Here is a 12,970-nt window from a genome sequence, read left to right as displayed (position 1 = left end):
AGTTAACATCAAAATTACATTTCTCGGCCATATCGCATAGATCTCACTGTGAAAAGGCTTAAATGGCTTTTTTGACCTAAGTTTGAGGATTGCGCTCAAATCAAATGTCCTAGAACCAAATTTTCACATGTAACTACTAGATTGTGATACAATACACTAATGGGTGAAGTTTGGTTGATTTCTGCGCAGCGGTTTGGGAGTTAACATCAAAATTACATTTCTCGGCCATATCGCATAGATCTCACTGTGAAAAGGCTTAAATGACTTTTTTAATTAAGTTTGATGATTGCGCTCAAACCAAATGTCCAATAACCAAATTTCCACATGTAACTACTAGATTGTGATACAATACACTAATGGGTGAAGTTTGGTTGACTTCTGCGCAGCGGTTTGGGAGTTAACATCAAAATTACATTTCTCGGCCATATCGCATAGATCTCACTGTGAAAAGGCTTAAATGACTTTTTTAATTAAGTTTGATGATTGCGTTCAAACAAAATGTCATAGAACAAAATTTTCAAATGTAACTACTAGATTGTGATACAATACACTATTGGGTGAAGTTTGGTTGACTTCTGCGCAGCGGTTTGGGAGTTAACATCAAAATTACATTTCTCGGCCATATCGCATAGATCTCACTGTGAAAAGGCTTAAATGGCTTTTTTGACCTAAGTTTGAGGATTGCGCTCAAATCAAATGTCCTAGAACCAAATTTCCACATGTAATTACTAGATTGTGATACAATACACTAATGGGTGAAGTTTGGTTGACTTCTGCGCAGCGGTTTGGGAGTTAACATCAAAATTACATTTCTCGGCCATATCGCATAGATCTCACTGTGAAAAGGCTTAAATGACTTTTTTAATTAAGTTTAATGATTGCGCTCAAACCAAATGTCCTAGAACGATATTTTCAAATGTAACTACTAGAATGTGATACAATACACTATTGGGTGAAGTTTAGTTGACTTCTGCGCAGCGGTTTGGGAGTTAACATCAAAATTACATTTCTCGGCCATATCGCATAGATCTCACTGTGAAAAGGCTTAAATGGCTTTTTTGACCTAAGTTTAATGATTGCGCTCAAACCAAATGTCCTAGAACGAAATTTTCAAATGTAACTACTAGAATGTGATACAATACACTATTGGGTGAAGTTTGGTTGACTTCTGCGCAGCGGTTTGGGAGTTAACCAAAATTACATTTCTCGGCCATATCGCATAGATCTCACTGTGAAAAGGCTTAAATGGCTTTTTTGACCTAAGTTTGAGGATTGCGCTCAAATCAAATGTCCTAGAACCAAATTTTCACATGTAACTACTAGATTGTGATACAATACACTAATGGGTGAAGTTTGGTTGACTTCTGCGCAGCGGTTTGGGAGTTAACATCAAAATTACATTTCTCGGCCATATCGCATAGATCTCACTGTGAAAAGGCTTAAATGACATTTTTAATTAAGTTTGATGATTGCGCTCAAACAAAATTTCCTAGAACAAAATTTTCAAATGTAACTACTAGATTGTGATACAATACACTATTGGGTGAAGTTTGGTTGACTTCTGCGCAGCGGTTTGGGAGTTAACATCAAAATTACATTTCTCGGCCATATCGCATAGATCTCACTGTGAAAAGGCTTAAATGGCTTTTTTGACCTAAGTTTGAGGATTGCGCTCAAATCAAATGTCCAAGAACCAAATTTCCAAATGTAACTACTAGATTGTGATACAATACACTATTGGGTGAAGTTTGGTTGACTTCTGCGCAGCGGTTTGGGAGTTAACATCAAAATTACATTTCTCGGCCATATCGCATAGATCTCACTGTGAAAAGGCTTAAATGGCTTTTTTGACCTAAGTTTGAGGATTGCGCTCAAATCAAATGTCCTAGAACCAAATTTTCACATGTAACTACTAGATTGTGATACAATACACTAATGGGTGAAGTTTGGTTGATTTCTGCGCAGCGGTTTGGGAGTTAACATCAAAATTACATTTCTCGGCCATATCGCATAGATCTCACTGTGAAAAGGCTTAAATGACTTTTTTAATTAAGTTTGATGATTGCGCTCAAACAAAATTTCCTAGAACAAAATTTTCAAATGTAACTACTAGATTGTGATACAATACACTATTGGGTGAAGTTTGGTTGACTTCTGCGCAGCGGTTTGGGAGTTAACATCAAAATTACATTTCTCGGCCATATCGCATAGATCTCACTGTGAAAAGGCTTAAATGGCTTTTTTGACCTAAGTTTAATGATTGCGCTCAAACCAAATGTCCTAGAACGAAATTTTCAAATGTAACTACTAGAATGTGATACAATACACTATTGGGTGAAGTTTGGTTGACTTCTGCGCAGCGGTTTGGGAGTTAACATCAAAATTACATTTCTCGGCCATATCGCATAGATCTCACTGTGAAAAGGCTTAAATGACTTTTTTAATTAAGTTTGATGATTGCGTTCAAACAAAATGTCCTAGAACAAAATTTTCAAATGTAACTATTAGATTGTGATACAATACACTATTGGGTGAAGTTTGGTTGACTTCTGCGCAGCGGTTTGGGAGTTAACATCAAAATTACATTTCTCGGCCATATCGCATAGATCTCACTGTGAAAAGGCTTAAATGGCTTTTTTGACCTAAGTTTGAGGATTGCGCTCAAATCAAATGTCCAAGAACCAAATTTCCAAATGTAACTACTAGATTTTGATACAATACACTATTGGGTGAAGTTTGGTTGACTTCTGCGCAGCGGTTTGGGAGTTAACATCAAAATTACATTTCTCGGCCATATCGCATAGATCTCACTGTGAAAAGGCTTAAATGACTTTTTTAATTAAGTTTGATGATTGCGTTCAAACAAAATGTCCTAGAACAAAATTTTCAAATGTAACTACTAGATTGTGATACAATACACTATTGGATGAAGTTTGGTTGACTTCTGCGCAGCGGTTTGGGAGTTAACATCAAAATTACATTTCTCGGCCATATCGCATAGATCTCACTGTGAAAAGGCTTAAATGGCTTTTTTGACCTAAGTTTAAAGATTGCGCTCAAACCAAATGTCCTAGAACGAAATTTTCAAATGTAACTACTAGAATGTGATACAATACACTATTGGGTGAAGTTTGGTTGACTTCTGCGCAGCGGTTTGGGAGTTAACATCAAAATTACATTTCTCGGCCATATCGCATAGATCTCACTGTGAAAAGGCTTAAATGGCTTTTTTGACCTAAGTTTGAGGATTGCGCTCAAATCAAATGTCCTAGAACCAAATTTCCACATGTAACTACTAGATTGTGATACAATACACTAATGGGTGAAGTTTGGTTGACTTCTGCGCAGAGGTTTGGGAGTTAACATCAAAATTACATTTCTCGGCCATATCGTATAGATCTCACTGTGAAAAGGCTTAAATGACTTTTTTAATTAAGTTTGATGATTGCGCTCAAACAAAATTTCCTAGAACAAAATTTTCAAATGTAACTACTAGATTGTGATACAATACACTATTGGGTGAAGTTTGGTTGACTTCTGCGCAGCGGTTTGGGAGTTAACATCAAAATTACATTTCTCGGCCATATCGCATAGATCTCACTGTGAAAAGGCTTAAATGGCTTTTTTGACCTAAGTTTAATGATTGCGCTCAAACCAAATGTCCAATAACCAAATTTCCACATGTAACTACTAGATTGTGATACAATACACTAATGGGTGAAGTTTGGTTGACTTCTGCGCAGCGGTTTGGGAGTTAACATCAAAATTACATTTCTCGGCCATATCGCATAGATCTCACTGTGAAAAGGCTTAAATGACTTTTTTAATTAAGTTTGATGATTGCGTTCAAACAAAATGTCATAGAACAAAATTTTCAAATGTAACTACTAGATTGTGATACAATACACTATTGGGTGAAGTTTGGTTGACTTCTGCGCAGCGGTTTGGGAGTTAACATCAAAATTACATTTCTCGGCCATATCGCATAGATCTCACTGTGAAAAGGCTTAAATGGCTTTTTTGACCTAAGTTTGAGGATTGCGCTCAAATCAAATGTCCTAGAACCAAATTTCCACATGTAATTACTAGATTGTGATACAATACACTAATGGGTGAAGTTTGGTTGACTTCTGCGCAGCGGTTTGGGAGTTAACATCAAAATTACATTTCTCGGCCATATCGCATAGATCTCACTGTGAAAAGGCTTAAATGACTTTTTTAATTAAGTTTAATGATTGCGCTCAAACCAAATGTCCTAGAACGAAATTTTCAAATGTAACTACTAGAATGTGATACAATACACTATTGGGTGAAGTTTAGTTGACTTCTGCGCAGCGGTTTGGGAGTTAACATCAAAATTACATTTCTCGGCCATATCGCATAGATCTCACTGTGAAAAGGCTTAAATGGCTTTTTTGACCTAAGTTTAATGATTGCGCTCAAACCAAATGTCCTAGAACGAAATTTTCAAATGTAACTACTAGAATGTGATACAATACACTATTGGGTGAAGTTTGGTTGACTTCTGCGCAGCGGTTTGGGAGTTAACATCAAAATTACATTTCTCGGCCATATCGCATAGATCTCACCGTGAAAAGGCTTAAATGACTTTTTTAATTAAGTTTGATGATTGCGTTCAAACAAAATGTCCTAGAACAAAATTTTCAAATGTAACTACTAGATTGTGATACAATACACTATTGGGTGAAGTTTGGTTGACTTCTGCGCAGCGGTTTGGGAGTTAACATCAAAATTACATTTCTCGGCCATATCGCATAGATCTCACTGTGAAAAGGCTTAAATGACTTTTTTAATTAAGTTTGATGATTGCGTTCAAACAAAATGTCCTAGAACAAAATTTTCAAATTTAACTACTAGATTGTGATACAATACACTATTGGGTGAAGTTTGATTGACTTCTGCGCAGCGGTTTGGGAGTTAACATCAAAATTACATTTCTCGGCCATATCGCATAGATCTCACTGTGAAAAGGCTTAAATGGCTTTTTTGACCTAAGTTTAAAGATTGCGCTCAAACCAAATGTCCTAGAACGAAATTTTCAAATGTAACTACTAGAATGTGATACAATACACTATTGGGTGAAGTTTGGTTGACTTCTGCGCAGCGGTTTGGGAGTTAACATCAAAATTACATTTCTCGGCCATATCGCATAGATCTCACTGTGAAAAGGCTTAAATGGCTTTTTTGACCTAAGTTTGAGGATTGCGCTCAAATCAAATGTCCTAGAACCAAATTTCCACATGTAACTACTAGATTGTGATACAATACACTAATGGGTGAAGTTTGGTTGACTTCTGCGCAGAGGTTTGGGAGTTAACATCAAAATTACATTTCTCGGCCATATCGCATAGATCTCACTGTGAAAAGGCTTAAATGACTTTTTTAATTAAGTTTGATGATTGCGCTCAAACAAAATTTCCTAGAACAAAATTTTCAAATGTAACTACTAGATTGTGATACAATACACTATTGGGTGAAGTTTGGTTGACTTCTGCGCAGCGGTTTTGGAGTTAACATCAAAATTACATTTCTCGGCCATATCGCATAGATCTCACTGTGAAAAGGCTTAAATGGCTTTTTTGACCTAAGTTTAATGATTGCGCTCAAACCAAATGTCCAATAACCAAATTTCCACATGTAACTACTAGATTGTGATACAACACACTAATGGGTGAAGTTTGGTTGACTTCTGCGAGGCGGTTTGGGAGTTAACATCAAAATTACATTTCTCGGCCATATCGCATAGATCTCACTGTGAAAAGGCTTAAATTACTTTTTTAATTAAGTTTGATGATTGCGTTCAAACAAAATGTCATAGAACAAAATTTTCAAATGTAACTACTAGATTGTGATACAATACACTATTGGGTGAAGTTTGGTTGACTTCTGCGCAGCGGTTTGGGAGTTAACATCAAAATTACATTTCTCGGCCATATCGCATAGATCTCACTGTGAAAAGGCTTAAATGGCTTTTTTGACCTAAGTTTGAGGATTGCGCTCAAATCAAATGTCCTAGAACGAAATTTTCAAATGTAACTACTAGAATGTGATACAATACACTATTGGGTGAAGTTTGGTTGACTTCTGCGCAGCGGTTTGGGAGTTAACATCAAAATTACATTTCTCGGCCATATCGCATAGATCTCACTGTGAAAAGGCTTAAATGACTTTTTTAATTAAGTTTGATGATTGCGTTCAAACAAAATGTCCTAGAACAAAATTTTCAAATGTAACTATTAGATTGTGATACAATACACTATTGGGTGAAGTTTGGTTGACTTCTGCGCAGCGGTTTGGGAGTTAACATCAAAATTACATTTCTCGGCCATATCGCATAGATCTCACTGTGAAAAGGCTTAAATGGCTTTTTTGACCTAAGTTTGAGGATTGCGCTCAAATCAAATGTCCAAGAACCAAATTTCCAAATGTAACTACTAGATTTTGATACAATACACTATTGGGTGAAGTTTGGTTGACTTCTGCGCAGCGGTTTGGGAGTTAACATCAAAATTACATTTCTCGGCCATATCGCATAGATCTCACTGTGAAAAGGCTTAAATGACTTTTTTAATTAAGTTTGATGATTGCGTTCAAACAAAATGTCCTAGAACAAAATTTTCAAATGTAACTACTAGATTGTGATACAATACACTATTGGGTGAAGTTTGGTTGACTTCTGCGCAGCGGTTTGGGAGTTAACATCAAAATTACATTTCTCGGCCATATCGCATAGATCTCACTGTGAAAAGGCTTAAATGACTTTTTTAATTAAGTTTAATGATTGCGCTCAAACCAAATGTCCTAGAACGAAATTTTCAAATGTAACTACTAGAATGTGATACAATACACTATTGGGTGAAGTTTAGTTGACTTCTGCGCAGCGGTTTGGGAGTTAACATCAAAATTACATTTCTCGGCCATATCGCATAGATCTCACTGTGAAAAGGCTTAAATGGCTTTTTTGACCTAAGTTTAATGATTGCGCTCAAACCAAATGTCCTAGAACGAAATTTTCAAATGTAACTACTAGAATGTGATACAATACACTATTGGGTGAAGTTTGGTTGACTTCTGCGCAGCGGTTTGGGAGTTAACATCAAAATTACATTTCTCGGCCATATCGCATAGATCTCACCGTGAAAAGGCTTAAATGACTTTTTTAATTAAGTTTGATGATTGCGTTCAAACAAAATGTCCTAGAACAAAATTTTCAAATGTAACTACTAGATTGTGATACAATACACTATTGGGTGAAGTTTGGTTGACTTCTGCGCAGCGGTTTGGGAGTTAACATCAAAATTACATTTCTCGGCCATATCGCATAGATCTCACTGTGAAAAGGCTTAAATGACTTTTTTAATTAAGTTTGATGATTGCGTTCAAACAAAATGTCCTAGAACAAAATTTTCAAATGTAACTACTAGATTGTGATACAATACACTATTGGGTGAAGTTTGATTGACTTCTGCGCAGCGGTTTGGGAGTTAACATCAAAATTACATTTCTCGGCCATATCGCATAGATCTCACTGTGAAAAGGCTTAAATGGCTTTTTTGACCTAAGTTTAAAGATTGCGCTCAAACCAAATGTCCTAGAACGAAATTTTCAAATGTAACTACTAGAATGTGATACAATACACTATTGGGTGAAGTTTGGTTGACTTCTGCGCAGCGGTTTGGGAGTTAACATCAAAATTACATTTCTCGGCCATATCGCATAGATCTCACTGTGAAAAGGCTTAAATGGCTTTTTTGACCTAAGTTTGAGGATTGCGCTCAAATCAAATGTCCTAGAACCAAATTTCCACATGTAACTACTAGATTGTGATACAATACACTAATGGGTGAAGTTTGGTTGACTTCTGCGCAGAGGTTTGGGAGTTAACATCAAAATTACATTTCTCGGCCATATCGCATAGATCTCACTGTGAAAAGGCTTAAATGACTTTTTTAATTAAGTTTGATGATTGCGCTCAAACAAAATTTCCTAGAACAAAATTTTCAAATGTAACTACTAGATTGTGATACAATACACTATTGGGTGAAGTTTGGTTGACTTCTGCGCAGCGGTTTTGGAGTTAACATCAAAATTACATTTCTCGGCCATATCGCATAGATCTCACTGTGAAAAGGCTTAAATGGCTTTTTTGACCTAAGTTTAATGATTGCGCTCAAACCAAATGTCCAATAACCAAATTTCCACATGTAACTACTAGATTGTGATACAACACACTAATGGGTGAAGTTTGGTTGACTTCTGCGAGGCGGTTTGGGAGTTAACATCAAAATTACATTTCTCGGCCATATCGCATAGATCTCACTGTGAAAAGGCTTAAATTACTTTTTTAATTAAGTTTGATGATTGCGTTCAAACAAAATGTCATAGAACAAAATTTTCAAATGTAACTACTAGATTGTGATACAATACACTATTGGGTGAAGTTTGGTTGACTTCTGCGCAGCGGTTTGGGAGTTAAAATCAAAATTACATTTCTCGGCCATATCGCATAGATCTCACTGTGAAAAGGCTTAAATGGCTTTTTTGACCTAAGTTTGAGGATTGCGCTCAAATCAAATGTCCTAGAACCAAATTTCCACATGTAATTACTAGATTGTGATACAATACACTAATGGGTGAAGTTTGGTTGACTTCTGCGCAGCGGTTTGGGAGTTAACATCAAAATTACATTTCTCGGCCATATCGCATAGATCTCACTGTGAAAAGGCTTAAATTACTTTTTTAATTAAGTTTGATGATTGCGTTCAAACAAAATGTCCTAGAACAAAATTTTCAAATGTAACTACTAGATTGTGATACAATACACTATTGGGTGAAGTTTGATTGACTTCTGCGCAGCGGTTTGGGAGTTAACATCAAAATTACATTTCTCGGCCATATCGCATAGATCTCACTGTGAAAAGGCTTAAATGGCTTTTTTGACCTAAGTTTGAGGATTGCGCTCAAATCAAATGTCCTAGAACCAAATTTCCACATGTAACTACTAGATTGTGATACAATACACTAATGGGTGAAGTTTGGTTGACTTCTGCGCAGAGGTTTGGGAGTTAACATCAAAATTACATTTCTCGGCCATATCGTATAGATCTCACTGTGAAAAGGCTTAAATGACTTTTTTAATTAAGTTTGATGATTGCGCTCAAACAAAATTTCCTAGAACAAAATTTTCAAATGTAACTACTAGATTGTGATACAATACACTATTGGGTGAAGTTTGGTTGACTTCTGCGCAGCGGTTTGGGAGTTAACATCAAAATTACATTTCTCGGCCATATCGCATAGATCTCACTGTGAAAAGGCTTAAATGACTTTTTTAATTAAGTTTAATGATTGCGCTCAAACCAAATGTCCTAGAACGAAATTTTCAAATGTAACTACTAGAATGTGATACAATACACTATTGGGTGAAGTTTAGTTGACTTCTGCGCAGCGGTTTGGGAGTTAACATCAAAATTACATTTCTCGGCCATATCGCATAGATCTCACTGTGAAAAGGCTTAAATGGCTTTTTTGACCTAAGTTTAATGATTGCGCTCAAACCAAATGTCCTAGAACGAAATTTTCAAATGTAACTACTAGAATGTGATACAATACACTATTGGGTGAAGTTTGGTTGACTTCTGCGCAGCGGTTTGGGAGTTAACATCAAAATTACATTTCTCGGCCATATCGCATAGATCTCACCGTGAAAAGGCTTAAATGACTTTTTTAATTAAGTTTGATGATTGCGTTCAAACAAAATGTCCTAGAACAAAATTTTCAAATGTAACTACTAGATTGTGATACAATACACTATTGGGTGAAGTTTGGTTGACTTCTGCGCAGCGGTTTGGGAGTTAACATCAAAATTACATTTCTCGGCCATATCGCATAGATCTCACTGTGAAAAGGCTTAAATGACTTTTTTAATTAAGTTTGATGATTGCGTTCAAACAAAATGTCCTAGAACAAAATTTTCAAATGTAACTACTAGATTGTGATACAATACACTATTGGGTGAAGTTTGATTGACTTCTGCGCAGCGGTTTGGGAGTTAACATCAAAATTACATTTCTCGGCCATATCGCATAGATCTCACTGTGAAAAGGCTTAAATGGCTTTTTTGACCTAAGTTTAAAGATTGCGCTCAAACCAAATGTCCTACAACGAAATTTTCAAATGTAACTACTAGAATGTGATACAATACACTATTGGGTGAAGTTTGGTTGACTTCTGCGCAGCGGTTTGGGAGTTAACATCAAAATTACATTTCTCGGCCATATCGCATAGATCTCACTGTGAAAAGGCTTAAATGGCTTTTTTGACCTAAGTTTAATGATTGCGCTCAAACCAAATGTCCAATAACCAAATTTCCACATGTAACTACTAGATTGTGATACAACACACTAATGGGTGAAGTTTGGTTGACTTCTGCGAGGCGGTTTGGGAGTTAACATCAAAATTACATTTCTCGGCCATATCGCATAGATCTCACTGTGAAAAGGCTTAAATTACTTTTTTAATTAAGTTTGATGATTGCGTTCAAACAAAATGTCATAGAACAAAATTTTCAAATGTAACTACTAGATTGTGATACAATACACTATTGGGTGAAGTTTGGTTGACTTCTGCGCAGCGGTTTGGGAGTTAAAATCAAAATTACATTTCTCGGCCATATCGCATAGATCTCACTGTGAAAAGGCTTAAATGGCTTTTTTGACCTAAGTTTGAGGATTGCGCTCAAATCAAATGTCCTAGAACCAAATTTCCACATGTAATTACTAGATTGTGATACAATACACTAATGGGTGAAGTTTGGTTGACTTCTGCGCAGCGGTTTGGGAGTTAACATCAAAATTACATTTCTCGGCCATATCGCATAGATCTCACTGTGAAAAGGCTTAAATTACTTTTTTAATTAAGTTTGATGATTGCGTTCAAACAAAATGTCCTAGAACAAAATTTTCAAATGTAACTACTAGATTGTGATACAATACACTATTGGGTGAAGTTTGATTGACTTCTGCGCAGCGGTTTGGGAGTTAACATCAAAATTACATTTCTCGGCCATATCGCATAGATCTCACTGTGAAAAGGCTTAAATGGCTTTTTTGACCTAAGTTTGAGGATTGCGCTCAAATCAAATGTCCTAGAACCAAATTTCCACATGTAACTACTAGATTGTGATACAATACACTAATGGGTGAAGTTTGGTTGACTTCTGCGCAGAGGTTTGGGAGTTAACATCAAAATTACATTTCTCGGCCATATCGTATAGATCTCACTGTGAAAAGGCTTAAATGACTTTTTTAATTAAGTTTGATGATTGCGCTCAAACAAAATTTCCTAGAACAAAATTTTCAAATGTAACTACTAGATTGTGATACAATACACTATTGGGTGAAGTTTGGTTGACTTCTGCGCAGCGGTTTGGGAGTTAACATCAAAATTACATTTCTCGGCCATATCGCATAGATCTCACTGTGAAAAGGCTTAAATGGCTTTTTTGACCTAAGTTTAATGATTGCGCTCAAACCAAATGTCCAATAACCAAATTTCCACATGTAACTACTAGATTGTGATACAATACACTAATGGGTGAAGTTTGGTTGACTTCTGCGCAGCGGTTTGGGAGTTAACATCAAAATTACATTTCTCGGCCATATCGCATAGATCTCACTGTGAAAAGGCTTAAATGACTTTTTTAATTAAGTTTGATGATTGCGTTCAAACAAAATGTCATAGAACAAAATTTTCAAATGTAACTACTAGATTGTGATACAATACACTATTGGGTGAAGTTTGGTTGACTTCTGCGCAGCGGTTTGGGAGTTAACATCAAAATTACATTTCTCGGCCATATCGCATAGATCTCACTGTGAAAAGGCTTAAATGGCTTTTTTGACCTAAGTTTGAGGATTGCGCTCAAATCAAATGTCCTAGAACCAAATTTCCACATGTAATTACTAGATTGTGATACAATACACTAATGGGTGAAGTTTGGTTGACTTCTGCGCAGCGGTTTGGGAGTTAACATCAAAATTACATTTCTCGGCCATATCGCATAGATCTCACTGTGAAAAGGCTTAAATGACTTTTTTAATTAAGTTTAATGATTGCGCTCAAACCAAATGTCCTAGAACGAAATTTTCAAATGTAACTACTAGAATGTGATACAATACACTATTGGGTGAAGTTTAGTTGACTTCTGCGCAGCGGTTTGGGAGTTAACATCAAAATTACATTTCTCGGCCATATCGCATAGATCTCACTGTGAAAAGGCTTAAATGGCTTTTTTGACCTAAGTTTAATGATTGCGCTCAAACCAAATGTCCTAGAACGAAATTTTCAAATGTAACTACTAGAATGTGATACAATACACTATTGGGTGAAGTTTGGTTGACTTCTGCGCAGCGGTTTGGGAGTTAACATCAAAATTACATTTCTCGGCCATATCGCATAGATCTCACCGTGAAAAGGCTTAAATGACTTTTTTAATTAAGTTTGATGATTGCGTTCAAACAAAATGTCCTAGAACAAAATTTTCAAATGTAACTACTAGATTGTGATACAATACACTATTGGGTGAAGTTTGGTTGACTTCTGCGCAGCGGTTTGGGAGTTAACATCAAAATTACATTTCTCGGCCATATCGCATAGATCTCACTGTGAAAAGGCTTAAATGACTTTTTTAATTAAGTTTGATGATTGCGTTCAAACAAAATGTCCTAGAACAAAATTTTCAAATGTAACTACTAGATTGTGATACAATACACTATTGGGTGAAGTTTGATTGACTTCTGCGCAGCGGTTTGGGAGTTAACATCAAAATTACATTTCTCGGCCATATCGCATAGATCTCACTGTGAAAAGGCTTAAATGGCTTTTTTGACCTAAGTTTAAAGATTGCGCTCAAACCAAATGTCCTAGAACGAAATTTTCAAATGTAACT

Source organism: Corythoichthys intestinalis, chromosome 15 (assembly GCF_030265065.1).
Source record: "Corythoichthys intestinalis isolate RoL2023-P3 chromosome 15, ASM3026506v1, whole genome shotgun sequence".
NCBI lineage: Eukaryota > Metazoa > Chordata > Actinopteri > Syngnathiformes > Syngnathidae > Corythoichthys > Corythoichthys intestinalis.
This window is presented reverse-complemented; position numbering follows the sequence as displayed.